Source organism: Peromyscus eremicus, chromosome 23, assembly GCF_949786415.1.
Source record: "Peromyscus eremicus chromosome 23, PerEre_H2_v1, whole genome shotgun sequence".
Taxonomy (NCBI): domain Eukaryota; kingdom Metazoa; phylum Chordata; class Mammalia; order Rodentia; family Cricetidae; genus Peromyscus; species Peromyscus eremicus.
In genome coordinates, this window is record NC_081438.1 from 33,891,511 (window position 1) to 33,904,070 (window position 12,560).

The following is a 12,560-nucleotide window of genomic DNA, read 5'->3' on the forward strand; positions in this document are numbered from 1 at the left end:
TAGCTGCCACCAAGCATCTTCTGCAGTCTTGAGCACGGAGGCTGATGCTGGAGGCTGCAACCCCCGAAGGATGTCACAGGGTACTTGATCATGCAGCTTGGCTGCAGGAAGGGCTTGGGTGCGGTGAGGGCCGCAGCCCTGTATCTCCAGCTACCTCAGCTGCTGAGCTCCGCCTGGTCCTCTTCTGCCCATTCTCCTTGGTCTCCCAGATAGCCTACCTGGCTTCCCGTGGCCACACCCTGCCTCGATGCCCACAATGGTGAATAAAATGCTGCTGTGTGTCAGGGGATATCCCACCTGAGGGTGGATTGCAAAGTGGCCACTGGCCTGGAGCAGTTGTTTGTGGCTTGGTGGGAGCACACTACTAGGGATGGACAGAGTTACTCTCTGAGTCTGCTGGAGTGAGCTCCAGACCAGAGATGGACTCTCCGGGATGAACCCAAGCCAGGACCAGGAAGCCTGCAAGGTCGCGGCCTCCACCGCCACTGGAGGAAGTAGGGCAGGCAAGATGAAGGCTATGAAACAGAGTTGTAGAGCATGTGGCCAGCATGGGGCAGGAGAGAGAACAGTTTGGGGTATTGGAAACGACTGGAGGAGGGAGGGCCACTGTTATTAGACCTCTGAATCTAGGCTTTATTTTCTTTTATGAATTTATTTAGTTTTATTTTTGAGAGGCAAGGCTCTCGTGTAGCCCAGGCTGGCCTCAAACTCACTGTGTAGTCGAGGATAACCTTGATCCTCCTGCCTCCGTCTCCCACATGTTGGGATTATAGGCATGTGCCACCGCGCTCCATATTCTTACTCGTTCTTTCTCCCTCTTATAAGGATTGACTGTATAAGAGACTGGCCTTCCAATCCACTATGTAGCTCAGGCTGGCCTCCAACTCACCACTATACTCCTGCCTAGGCCTCCCCAGTGCTGGCATTATGTTACTAAGGGAATGAACCAAGGGCCTTGAACATACTAGGTAAGCACTCTACCATCGAGCTACAGCCCAGCCCTCTCTGCTTTTGGGACGTGTCTTAGTTGTTCAGTCTGACCTTGACCTCACTCCGTATCCCAAGTAGGCCTTCAACTTTTACGTCTTCTCCTTTATCCTCGACAAAAGCTGCCAGGCCTGCACCGCCTGGCCCAGCCAAAATTGAGAGATGCGAGGTTGTAATTTTGTGTGGAGCTGGGGTGAGAGGGGTGTGCACAGAGAAGGTAGAGGTCAAAGGACAACTTGCATGAGTTGGCTCTCTCCTTTCACCACGTGGGTCCTGGATACGGAACTCAGGTCACCAGGCTTGGCAGCAAGCACCCTTACCCACTGAGCCGTCTTGGTGGCCCTGAGACTTGAGGTTTCAATCATATCAGCTCAGATCCTATTTAGAGGTGGTCAGATGAGAGGCTGAGCAGTTGGAAGCAGAGTGGGAAATCCTGCAGGTTGGGGCAAAGAGGACGTGGAAATGGCTAGATGGGGGTCGTGACACCAGTTTAGCGGTCAACTGTAGAGTTTCTCACCTGGACAGTGATGACATTCCCTGGAACAGGTTGTGTGAGAAGGGCAGGTTCAGGGGCAGACGACACAATTGGGGACAGAGGGATCCCCAAGGCTGCATTGTGTAAGTCTGGGATGGAGATGAGTTAGTTGCCTGGAGCCGGCGGTGGGTGGGATTCGGTGTTCTGGGCCCTAGATTCCTACAACAAGATGCAACAGGCATCTCTCCCCGCTTTTGTTTCTCTTTGGGTCTTTCTCTCTCCTAAATGTGTTTACTTTGTGTGTGTTTGCTCAAGTGTGTGCCACAGCATGCAAGTCAGAGGACAACTTGCAGACTTGGCGGCACGTGCCTTTACCCAGAGAGCCATCTTTCTGGCTGTTTTTTTAATTTTTTTTTTAATTAAATCTATTTTATATTGCTGGGATTCAAACCCCAGGCCCTGTGTGCGCTAGGTTCTACCACCATGCTACACCTTTAGCCCCTATTATTTATTTATTTATTTATTTATTTATTTATTTATTTATTTATTTATTTATAGATGGTGTCTCAAGTAGCCTAGGCTGGCCTTGAACTCTCAATCCAGTTGCTGGGATTATAGGCATGTACCACAAAGCCCAGTTTGACTTTTATTTTAATTTATATCATTATTTTATTGAGACAGAGTCTCTGTAGCCCAGGCAAGTCTCCAATTTGTGGCATTCCTTGCCTCAGCCTCCTGCCTACTGAGACTATAAGACATGACTTACCAATCCCAGCTCTTCGCTTGACTTTTTCTAGGAAAAATATGAATGGCTTCCATTCTGTATCATGGATTTTTTTTTCTTTTCTGTTTTTATATTTTTGTATCTTTGATTTTAAAAAATTAATTATATGTGTATATGTCCATCCATGGGTGGGTTTGTCCATGTGCATCTGGTATCTTCCAAGGCCAGAAGAGGGGGTCAGATGTCCTATATCAGGACTAACAGGTGGGTGTAAGCTGGGTGCTCCTAACTGCTGAGCCATCTCTCCAGCCCCTCAGATTTTTTTCTCCCCCTAAAATCAAATACCCAATAGACAGGACTTGAAGACTTTTATTTCTTTTCTTTTCTCTGAGACAGACTACTATGTAGCCCAGGCTACTCTCAGACTCTCTGTAGAAGATGACCTTGAACTGTTCCTCTCAGTGGGGGACCCTCAGCCTCCACCTCCTCAGTGCTGGGATTACAGGCATGCACCACTACAGCTGATTTAGACAGTGCTGGGGGTGGGAGCCAGGGCTTCATAGACGCTAGGCAAGCACTCTACCCACTGAGCCATATACCCAGCCCACATTTGGTTCTTCAGAGCCTTCCCCAGTCCTTAACTCTGAATGTGTGTGTGTGTGTGTGTGTGTGTGTGTGTGTGTGTGTGTGTTTTGGTTTTTCGAGACAGGGTTTCTCTGTGTAGCTTTGCACCTTTCCTGGAACTCACTCTGTAGTCCAGGCTGGCCTCGAACTCACAGAGATCCGCCTGCCTCTGCCTCCCGAGTGCTGGGATTAAAGGCGTGCGCCACCACCGCCCGGCCCTTGTTCCCTTCCTCTGCCCATCCATCCCATAAAAACATTCTAACCAAGGCGTATGTGTCAGCGAGGAACCTGACTAGTCAGTGTACACTTCTCCCTAGCAGCAAAGCTTGTACACAAGCCTGGGACCTGCGTCCCTGGAAAAGGCGTCTGTCAGTAACCCTTGTTGGGTGGCTGGCAAGGGGTTCGGTGGTTTGAGCACTGGCTGCTCTCCCAGAGGCCCTAGATTCAGTTCCCAGCACCCACACGGAGGCTCACAAGCAACTGCCTGTAACTCCAGTTCTAGGCGTTCTGACTCCCTCTTCTGGCCTCCACAGGCACTGAACACATGTGGTGGTACATAGACATACATGCAGGTAAAACACCCATACACTTATAAAATGATTTTTTAAAGAAACAATCTTTGTTGGAGGGCTGGAGAGATGGCTGAACTTAGAGCACTTGTTGCTTTTGCAGAGGACGGGGTTTTGAACTCCCACATGGTAGCTCACAAGCTTCAGGGATTTTTGTTTTGTTTTGTTTTGAGGGGGGGCAGTCTTCTGATGCCATTTTCTGACCTCCCCAGGCACCAAGCATGCACATACATTCATGCAGGTAAAACATACATACACATAAAATTAAATAAATAAACCTGACTTTAGAAGTTTTGATCCGCCGGGCGGTGGTGGCGCATGCCTTTAATCCCAGCACTCGGGAGGCAGAGGCAGGTGGATCTCTGTGAGTTCGAGGCCAGCCTGGTCTACGGAGCTAGTCCAGGACAGACTCCAAAGCTACAGAGAAAACCTGTCTCGAAAAACTACAAAAAAAAAAAAAAAAAAAAAGAAGAAGAAGAAGTTTTGATCCATGTTGTAAGCCAGGAGAGTTGTTCAGTGGGTAAAGGTGGTTGCCACCAAACCTGACAACTTGAATTCGATCTCCAGTATGTATATGGGGTAGAAAGAAAGAACAAATTGTCCTCTTACCTCTTTGCATGTACATCAGGCATATATGCACAAATAAAGCATAATATATTTTTTAAAATCTCTGATGGAGCTGGGATTAAAAAGCAGAGCTTATGCTGGGTGTGGTGGCACACACTTTTAGTCCCAGCTCTTAGGAGGCAGAGGCAGGTGGATCTCTGAGTTCGAAGCCAGCCTGGTCTACAGAGTGAGTTCCAAGACAGCCAGGGCTACACAGAGAAACCCAGTCTTGAAAGAAGGAGAAGAAGTAGTAATAGTCAGCCAGGCGGCGGTGGCGCACGCCTTTAATCCCAGCACTCGGGAGGCAGAGGCAGGCGGATCTCTGTGAGTTTGAGGCCAGCCTGGACTACAGAGTGAGTTCCAGGAAAGGTGCAAAGCTACACAGAGAAACCCTGTCTGGAAAACCAAAAAAAAGAAGAAGTAGTAATAGTCACAGTTTATTCAGAAGACTGAAGCAGGGGGATAGCAAGTTCAAGGCCTGCCTGTGTAACTTACTGAGACTCCAACCTTGAAATAAAAACTAAACAGGAGGAAGAGGAACTAGAGATGTGGTTAGTGGCAGAGGGCTTACCGAGAATGCGTGAGGCTCCAATGTTCAGTCTCCAGAACGGCAATATATATAATAAAATAAAATCTCTGTGACATCCACAGATTATAGAGTCCACCAGGCAAGATCTCCAGGCCCAGGTAGAACCCCATAGCATTTTCCTGAAGTTAGAAACACATGCCCCTTGTCCAAAGATCCAGTCACTGGACGGCAGTTTGATAAGTCAAGTACTAGCCAGGGTTTCTCCTTAACATGCCTTGTATCTGTTATCAATTTGCTACAGCAGTGCTATGTAACAAACTGGCCTTAACCTTGTTTTCCTCTACATGATTCCAAGGTGTTGGACATGATGGGCAGGAGCTCTGCTCCTGAGCCATGCCCCCCAGCTCCTTCCTCACTAAGAGATTCTATTTGAACTTTTTTTTTTTTTTTCTGAGACAGGGTTTCTCTGTGTAGTTTTGGTGCCCGTCCTGGATCTCTCTCTGTAGACCAGGCTGGCCTCGAACTCACAGAGATCCGCCTGGCTCTGCCTCCCGAGTGCTGGGATTAAAAGCTTGCGCCACCACCGCTCGGCCTATTTGAACTTTTTTACATCTAATTATTTATTTGTTAGGGAGCATCCACTATAGAGGCATATGGAGGTCAAAGTGTAACCCGAGGAAGTCAGTTCTCTTATTTCTCCATGTCTATTCTGGGGACAGAACTGTCACTGGGGGATTCTGGGCAAGCACTCTACTGATGGGCCAAGCCCCAGTCCCTTACTGGGGGATTCTCAGCAAGTGTTCTACCACTAACCTCAATCCCCATCCTCTTTCAAATTTTAAAGTTTGAGACAGAGTCTTGCTAAGTTACCCAGGCTAGCCTTGAATTATTTCATTTATAATCCAAGCAGGCCTAGAACCTGGGATCCTCCTGCCTCAGGCCCCAAGTAGTCGGGATGGAAGACCTTAACTCAAAACGGCTTAAAATGACAATGACTTAGTGCTCAAGGTTTGGGTGATGTGGGCCATGCTGATCTGAGCCAGGCTCCGTGGACACCCTCACACCTCTGCAGTTGGTGTGAGTTAAGTAAGTGGCCTTGCCAGTCAAGCAGGGCTCTCTCCCATACCTGAAGCTTTGACAGCCCCAAGGAGTGGCTCATCCTCTGCCCCAAAGCTGGAATCACTTTCATAAGTGAGGCAAGAGCCCAAGAGAACAAATAAGCAAAAGCACAGAAATTCAGGGCTGGGACTATAGCTCAGTTGGTAGAGTGCTTGCCTAGCATGCTTCAAGCCCTGGGTTCAATTCCTGGCACTGCATAAATGGGGTGTAGTGGTGCATGCCTGTAATCCCAGCACTGAGGAGGTGGAGGCAGGAGGATCAGGAGTTCAAGGTCATTCGGGCCAGCCTGAGCGACATGAGACCTTGTCTCAATAAATTAGTGCACACAAGTCTCAGGTTGCCTCAGCTGGCACACCAGCTCTTCTAACACGTTCATTGTCAATGCCAGTGCCAAGAGCAATTCAGATTGGAGATGGAGAAAAACTACTGTTTATCTTAAGTTACATTTTGAGACAGGGTAGCCCAGGCTGGCCTTCAGCTCAGGCAGGAAGGTGTTGCAATAGCCACACTGCATGAGGTATGAACTCAGGGATATGGGGAGAATCAGTACATTTTTGAAATCTACTACGTGGCCCCTTAGCCAAGCAGATTCCAGTCTCCTTAAAGTCTCAGGTGACAGCTAGGTGTGGTAATCCACACCCGTGATCCTAACCCTCAGAGGTGGAGGCAGGAGTTTCAAAGTTATTCTTGGCTACATAATGAATTTCAGGACAGCCTAGGCTACACATGAAACCCTATCTCAAAACAACAAGGCCAGGAAAGTGGCTCACTGGGTAAAGGCACTTGCCGCCAAGCCTGAGACTTGAGTGTGATCTCTGGGACCCCCATGGTGGAAGGGAGAGAAGTGACTACCAAAACTTGTCCTCTGACTCTATGTGCACACACAGCCCATTAGTGCATGTGCACGCACACATGTGCGCACGCATGTGCGTGTACACACACACACATGCACACGCCCCCTGTAGTCTTCTGGAATATTATCACTCCCTTACTCCTGCGCCAGGGAGCTGAGCAGGTACAGAGTAACTGGCTGGGTGGCTCGGAGTCAGTTCAAGACTCAAGTCCAGATAGCTCGAAAGGGGAGGACTGGGTGTGTGTACAAAGGGCGGGAACCTGGGGTGGGGCAGGGTGCCTCCATATCAGCCCAAAAGACAAGAGAAGGTTGCTATGTGTATGTTTTCGCCCCTGGATCCAGCCGTGCCTGAAGTACACATTTGGGTTTAACGGTTCCAAAGCCACCACATCCCCTCCTACTGTAAAGTGTTGATTTCTTGACCGAGGCTGACTACGGACAGTCCTTCAGTGTTTCTAACATGCTCTCTTTATTCATAGACATATCTGCCAATACTTTTGACAGGTGCCACGTACAATGCTGGGTGTAGACAACCTCTGGGTCAGTATCTCACAGTTTAATTTCCGATATCTTATGGAGGTTCTGCCCCAGAACCAGTACCCAGTCCCTTGTGTGAACCAGTGTGTCCCTCCCCAGTTCCTCCCCCAGGTGATAAAGTGTGGGTGCAGGCACTTATGCTCCTGGAATTAACTTGCTCCTCAACAATAGCAGTGACATAGCCTAGCCCTATGTGGCTTTTCCCAATAGTGACACCAGGTGATGTTTACTAAGTAGTGTGCTTCGTGTGTTTACAGATTTCATTTCAGTTTCCAACCCTCTGAGGTGGATTTTGTGATTGTTCTCCTTTTTACAAATAAAAGTCTGAAACTCACAGAAACTGCTGGAACTTTCTGGATCCAAAACTCTTGTCTGTGGACATCCAAATCTCTTGAATGGAGATTTCTTATCTTTTTTGTTTGTTTATTTTGTTTTGTTTTTGTTTTTTTTTTTCGAGACAGGGTTTCTCTGTGTAGCTTTGGAGCCTATCTTGGAACTCACTCTGTAGACCAGGCTGACCTTGAATTCACAGAGATCTGCCTGGCTCTGCCTCCTGAGTGCTGGGATTAAAGGCATGTGCCGCCCGGCCTTTATCTTTAAAATGTTTTATTTTATTTTATCTATTTACTGGGGTGAGTGTCCCACTTCATTTTCTATCACTATGATAGAGATCAGGGCCACAAAACAACTCCTAAAGTAAAGGATTTAATTAGACTTACACAATTTGATTACAGTCCATCACTGAGGGAAGTCAAGGCAGGACAGAATTCAAGTAGGCCGGGAACATGGAAGGAGGACCTGAAGCAAAAACCATGGAGGAAGACTAATTACTGGCTTGCTCTCTCTGGCTTGCTCAGCTACCTTTCTTATGCAACCCAGGACCACCTGTCCAGGGATGTACTGCCCCCAGTGTCCTGGGCCCTCCCACACTACTCATTAATCAAGAAAATGCCCTCAGAGGCTTGCTGAGGATATGTCTCAGGAGTTGGTTCTCTCCTTCCACTATGTGGATTCCAGGGATTGAACACGACTATTCCATATGTCTGTTTTGGAGGCTAGAAGTCCAAACTCAAGGTGTCGGGAGGCCCAGTTTCTTTTGGGCTTGTTAAGCGGTCACCGTCTCTCAATGTCTTGCATGGTTTCTCTTGGTACACATGTATCCATGGTGTCTCTCTCGGGGCTTTTTGTTTGGTTTAGGTTTTTTTGCATGCTGGGGCTGGAACCCAGAACCTGTGCACCTTGGACCAGTGCTCTATCACTGAGCTGGACTGGATCATCTTTGCAAGCAGGCCCAGCTGAACTCCCAAACAATAAAAGTTGTTTGGCTGGGGAGGGGGTGGTTACCAAGGAGTTGATAAATAATCCTAGCCCCAAGGAAGCCTCAGAAATCTCTAGGTAAATGGATGTTTCACAGCAACCAGATTCTATCAGGCAGGGGCAAGGCCCCTACACACACACACACACACACACACACACACACACACACACACACACTTCTACAAATTTCTATGCATCTTCTCCATCTCATCTCCAGCTCATGCCTTCTGATCCTGCCCTCCCCTCCTCTTCAGAGCTATTTTTTTTAAAAGTAAGTTGTACTACATTTATTTGTGTGTGTGTGTGTGTGTGTGTGTGACAGAGAGAGAGAGAGAGAGAGAGAGAGAGAGAGCACCCACATGTCACATGTGTGGCTGTCAAAAGACAACTTGTGGGAACAGGTTCTCTCCTTTGATCCCATGGGTTCAGAGAGTTAAACTCAGGTCATCGGGCTTGGTAGCCAGCATCTCTACCCAGCATCTCTACCCCCTCTCTGCACCATCTTGCTGTCCCCTTCTCCCTTTAAAAATCTTTTTGTATGTATGCATATACTTATGTACATGCACATGGGCATGTGTGTTTGTATGTGTGTGTGTGTGTGTGTGTGAATGTATGTATGAAGAACAACTTGCAGGAGCCAGTTTTCTCCCTTCATGATGTAGCTCTTGGGGATCAGACTCAAGTTGTCAGGCTTGGTGGCAAGCATCTTTACCTGCTGAGCCAGCTTGCAGGGCCCTGAAAGCTAATTCTTCATGTGCAACCATGCACCTGCCTTCCTAGGCTCCCAAGCCTCCCAGTCCATTAGTGACAAGATCATGTCCCCTGGCTCTTTCTGCCCCTTCTCTCTGTTGCCCCTAAGATCCTAGTGGCTGATTCCCCTCCCTCAGAGCCAGACCTTCCTGAGCTGCTGTCTCTGCCGGTCACCAGTGTCCTCCACTAACCTGGGCACAACGCAGACTGTTTTTTTTTCTCTGCTGTCACTGGTTTCCCTTAGCCTACTACTTGCCCACATAGGAAGCCTCGAGAACCTGCTCTCCTTATCTACCACAACCTTTGAACCTGGCTGCTGCTTGCCCTCCCTTGGCAAATCTGCACACGCCCAGGGGTTAGCTATCAGGTGTCTTCCCTGATGCAGAGCTTCCTCCCGTTGGTACAGCGGTTTCCAGCTTCTCCATACAGCAGGTGCTCAATAATTGCCTGGCCAACCAAACCAAAATAACATGAAAGCAAGGGCTACCAAGTTGCTCAAGAACAACCAGGAGTCAGTAATGCAGCTCAGTTGCTAGAGTGCTTACCTAGCATTCATGAAGCCCTGGGTTCTATCCTCAGACCACAGAAGCCGGGGTGGGGGGGGTGGGGGGGGGGTGGGGGGGGTGGGGGGGGTGGGGGGGGTGGGGGGGGGGTGTGCATGCCTGTTATCCCAACATTCAAGATCACCTTTGGCTTCATATTAAGTTTGGTGCCTAGGTGACAGGACACCCTGTCTCAAAAATTTTTTTTGTGAAAAGAAGAGGAAGAAGAAGAAGAAGAAGAAGAAGAAGAAGAAGAAGAAGAAGAAGAAACACAGTGTGCCTAAGAAGCAGAGGCAAGTAGATCTCTGTGAGTTCAAGGCCATCTAAGAGTACACAGTGAGACCTTGTCTCAAAAACAAAACAAAAGAAAGGAGAAAGAGAGGGAATGAATGACCAGTTCCTTTCTATACTCCAGGTTTGATACTATGAATCTGAGAGGGCTGGAAAGCCAGACCAGAAATAAATGCTCTTGTTAAACTGCACACATGACTGTTAGCTTTCTCAGAACCTAAGAGAATGCAAAGCAAAACTTTGATAAATCATGTCCAACTTGCAGGTTGCATTTGCTGAAGAACGCCCTCTTCTGGCCCCTGAGGGCACTGTACACAGAGACAAACATTCATTCATGTAAGATAAAAATAAATAAATCGTTTTTAAAAAAAGACAGAAAATGAAAAGATCATCGGTGAAATGATGTCATTGAGCTGAACTGTGGGCTTGAATCTCCAGAGAAGGGAAATTTCCACTAATCAGAGCAAACGTGACATGCAAATGAGGGTTCATATTTGCACCAATCACAGCATTGCCTCTTTAGCTTCACCAGCAGTTATCTTGGTAGGCTGTTAGGAAAGCACCTCAGGCTTCAGTGGAAACAGTTGCAGGGTCAAATAAACTACTGATAGCAAAAGGTCCAGTTCCTTTCGAAGCAGTTCTTGCTGTGGCTGCTCCTTTAGGCATAGGAACAATCAACAGCTACCACTGGGCTGGCGAGATGGCTTGGTGAAGTAAGAGGGCTTGCTGCAAGCGTAGTTACCTGAGCTGAATCCCCAGGACCCACGTAATGAAAGGAGAGAATAAATTGCAAATTGTTCTCAGCCCTTCACACGTGTGCCATGGCACATGTTGCCCCCACCTCAACACACACACACACACACACACACACACACCATCATTATGTCACTTTCTTAAGCTGTCTGGATTTCTGCTGCTGTCTTAAGTGCTGTCCTAAGTTATGTCTTAACTGTCTGACTGACAGTTCTTTAATTCAAGGCAGCCAGGGCTGCACATGAAAGTCCAGGAGCTGCCTAGTCTGGACTCAATTTGCCCCATCCCCAACATCTTTGCTTAAATGCAGGCGAATAACCAGGAATACTAACAATAATTTACAAGAACTAATTGTAAACATTAATAATAAAGTCTGGGGGGTGGCCAATCCAAGGCTAGGGACTAACTCCAGACCTCGTGTGTGTGTGTGTGTGTGTGTGTGTGTGTGTGTGTGTGTGTGTGTGTGTGTGTGTGTAGTAAGCATTTCACTGACTGGGTTATCTCCAAGCACTTCACTGGGCTATCTATCCAGCCTGATATCCCCAACTCCATAATTGAATTCTTCAGATTTCTTCTTAATGGCAAAGAAGAAGCACTGTAAATCCAGAAAGATTGCCAAAGACAAAAGTCTGTGAGAAACTGAGTCCTGCTCTCCAGCACCCACATAAATGCCAGGCAGATGTGGGGGAGCTTGGGAGGTGGAGGTAGGGGATCCCCTAAGCAAGCTGGTGGGCTTGACTAGCCAAATCAGCAAGCCCTGGGTTCAAGTGAGATGCACTACAATGTATAACTTGTAAAGTAATCTAGGAGGCCCTAGACGTCAATATCTGGCCTCACAGCACACACGTGTACATGCACATACAAACACACATAAAAAAGCAAAAAAAAAAAAAAAAGACAAGGAAGAGGAAAGAAAAGAAGTGGTAGGATTGCTCAGTAGTTAAAGGAGCTTGTCGCCAATCCAGACAACTTGATCCAATCCTAGGGACCCTCATGTTGGAAGGAGAAAACTGCATCTGATTGGATGTCCCCACACACATCCACAAAGAAATGTACTTTTTTTTTTTTTTTTTTTTTGAGCTGAGGACCGAACCAGGGCCTTGTGCTTGCTAGGCAAGAGCTCTACCACTGAGCTAAATCCCCAACCCAAGAAATGTACTTTTAAAGATTTGTTTTTGTTATTTCAGGTGTGTGTGTGTGTGTGTGTGTGTGTGTGTGTGTGTGTGTGTGAGTGAAGGTGCCCTCAGAGGTCAGAGGTGTCAGATCTAGAGCTGGAGTTACAGGCTGTTGTGAGCCTTGGGTTGTGGGTGCTGGGAATTGAAACCGGTTCTTCTGAAGAGCAGCAAGTGCTCTTAACAACTGAGCCATTTCTTCAGCCCTAATGTAATTTTTTTTCGGGGGGGGGTGCGGGGAGGGTGTTTCAAGACAGGGTTTCTCTTCGCTGGTGGCCCTGGCTGTCCTGGAACTCACTCTGTAGACCAGGCTGGCCCTCATACTCACAGAGATCCACCTGCCTCTGCCTCCAGAGTGCTGGGATTACCGGCATACGCCACTACCGCCCGGCTCCTAGGGTAATTTTTAATAAAAATTAATAGATTTTAACAGATTTTTTAATGATTTATTTTTATTTAAAATGTATGTGTTAGTTTGTGTGTATGTGCACACGAGTGCAAGTGCCCTCAAAGGCCAGAGGCATCGAATTCCTCTGGAGCTAGTGTTACAGGCATTGGAAGCTGCCTGATGTAGTGCTGGGAAATGAACTTGGGTCCTCTATAAGAGAAGCACGCGTGCATAACCGCAGAGATTTTAACAATGCTTACCACCCTCACAATGCCCCAAGACGGATACCCTTGTTGTCTTAGTAGGGTAGGGGAAAGAAGAAAA